Genomic DNA, 3,053 nt, shown 5'->3' with positions numbered 1-3,053 from the left:
TTTTCTTATTTTTTTTCTCGAATATGTAAAAAAAAAGTTTAGGGTCGGCGTGAAAAACTAGGTGGGGTCGGGTAACCGGAACCAAACAACTTTTTTATGGCCTAACAGAGGATTTATTTATCTTGCAGTATGTACAAGTCCTTGTAGGGACACCTGTGATGACGACATGGGACTGCTGCAGTAAAAGTACTTATGTGTGTGTAAATTGATTTACTGGTAACAGTCACCAGCAGAACTGATGGAATTTAGACTGATTGCACAAAACAGTCAATGTTAAGAATACATTTTTCTTGTATTTTTGGTTCGAATGAACTAATCAGTGAGAGTGACAATACTTCACTAGCATTTTTATATCATATGACATAATATCAAAGATTGTTCTAGCTGTTTGTAGTTTTCGCTCGCACTCGGCTTTCATCGTACATCATCGGAAAAACGACTGCTGTAATATGTTGGTATTACAATCTATCCGGTATCCAGGACATTTATGCAAAAAAAGCCTGAATATCGACATCGAAACATTTCTAGGTCTGTTATAGGGGACTGTCAATCCGGGGTATTTTATAAAGTTTCTGTATATTTTCATGGACTGGACTCTGGAGAGTCATTTCATGATGTCATATCACACAAATTCAGCGCGATTTGGCCTAATAAAAAAAATTGTGTGGTTTCCGATTACGCTCAATTTTAGAATAGGTAGGTAGATTTTTTTTTATTTTATTAGATTTTTTTCTTTGTGAGTGTCTAGTTCAGGTTTTCCATTGTTTTCCAAATGGTCTTTGTGCTGTTTATTTATTCCTATCAAATGTACAGCCATTACAGATTGGAAGGATAGCCTAGTTGATGTCAGTTTCCGCATTCACTATTTCTCGTGAGACTTCACAGTTTTTAAAAGATTTTTTTTCTCGAATACGTAAAAAAGTTAGGGTCGGCAGTGAAAAACTAGGTGGGGTAGGGTAACCGGAACCAAACAATCATTTTTTAAGGCCTTACCAAGAAACACAATTATGAAACTCTGCTTCCGAGTCACCACCATTGTTCTGCTCTACTGTTGCATCATGGGACTTAGCAGACATGCATATACATTAGATGAACAACGAATCTTCATAACTCCTAAAATAAAATGACTCTCCAGAACTTAAAACTCAAAATACTATATTTTCAATGGATTTAATTTTCACTGAAAAGAGAGATTGGCTTTTTTTTCCTCGACATTATTTTCACTAATTTAGGAAGGTATGCACAGAATCTATGATTAAAAAATATTTGAAAGGACTTTAGCAGAAAATCACACCAACGGAAAAAGGTGAAAATAAATTCCACCTTGACGTGAAAATTTAGTATGTCACAGTATACCCTGATTTCTTGAAGGGGTATCTCTTCCCCCCCCCCCCTCTATATTAGGGCAAAACAGGGTTTAAATGTTTTATAGCCATAAATTCAGTTATTGTACATTTAAAAAAGTGGATTGGGAACAAAGTTAACCTACTCTAATAAAAGAAAACTGTATAATCGTCTTCAACTTCATTTGAATCACACAAACATATTCTGTGCATGGATTGTGTCGATGTAATGTTTTTTGTTTGTCGCTATACGATATAATCGGCATCATAGTGGTGAACAACGAATGCGTGCCAGCATTTGCCTGTGGCTCAGAATTCTAATTGAAAATACACACTTTTGTTAATTTGTAATTTTATATTTTTGGGAATCTCAAAAGTAGAAGGTGTAGAAGGTGTCGATAGTTGTTGTTGTTGTTGTTGTTGTTGTTGTTGTTGTTGTTGTTGTCTGTTTGTTGTTATTGTTGGTGGTGTTGTTGCTGCTGTGGTGGTGGTGGTGGTGGTGGTGGTGGTGGTTGTTGTTGTTGTTGGTGGTGGTGGTGGTGGTGGTGGGGTGGTGGTGGTGGTGGTGGTGGTGTTGTTGTTGTTGTTGTTGAGATATTTATTTTCAGCGTGGAGTACATGGAGTAAGATTTGTAAACTTGATAAAGGCTATCTCTATACAGTAATTTCAAATTTTCCCAATCTGATTAAAATCTGATGTAGTGAACTTGGCGCGATTTCAAATGTACATGTATGTTGCTATCCGCTTGAAGCAATAGTTCTAATTAGAATCAGTTGTAATGAAGAAGGCGTTCACTTACAGAAAAGAGAGCGAATGACTAAAAAATAGGAAACAGAGGTAAATAATGAACTCACGCCATGTTCACTCTAACAGATTTTAATCAGGTTGCTTCAAGCCGGGAGCAACAAATTTGTGTGTATGACGCGTGTTTGTTCAACTGAACAGTTTGCTTATATTGGACTAGTCATTGATCTAATGTTCTTGTGTATTTACCGGATCGTTGCTATAGTGTATTAAGTGTTGTCACGTTGCTGTTGTGGATGATGATAGTGGTGGTGGTGGTGGTGGTGGTGGTGGTGGTGGTGGTGGTGGTGGTGGTGGTTGTTTTGGTGGTGGGATGAGGTAGTTTATTTGATTATATAATCATTGTTTCTATTTTCATCATTTGTTTTGTTAAAAAACGGTTTGAGCAAATGTCGACTGACCTCTAAACAAGGGTCAAGTTTATCTTACCAGGGATGTACAATTTGAAAGAGAATTAAACGTGTCATGGAATGTTAAGACACACAATTGATACATTGTTCATTTTTCGACTATACACGGAAACTATTGTTCTCACAATAATGAATTGAATTAAACCATCCCGTAGATCTAACGTTTAACCATGATTCGCTTCAAAATATTATACGGAAGTGTCACCACCAACATCACTAATGTAACCGTTTCTATTTATAGAAGATATCCTAAATGACGCAAACTGAACAACCCACTTTTCCTTGCTTGGTCGTCTGGCAGGAAATGACGTAAGAATGCATAAATAGTATGAGTGAAAAGTTGTTACGTAATATACACGTCATGGGGAGGAATCCCGCAAAGCATTTGAAAAGAAAGCCATGAAGTTTATTGTTCGGTTACAATGGGTTAACTCTGCCACACAAACACAAAATACAACTGTGTACAGTACACGCCCAACAAATATCGACTTGGAA

Source organism: Glandiceps talaboti, chromosome 23 (genome assembly GCF_964340395.1).
Source record: "Glandiceps talaboti chromosome 23, keGlaTala1.1, whole genome shotgun sequence".
NCBI lineage: Eukaryota > Metazoa > Hemichordata > Enteropneusta > Spengelidae > Glandiceps > Glandiceps talaboti.
The sequence above is the reverse complement of the archived record's forward strand: the minus strand, read 5'-3'. Positions refer to the sequence as shown.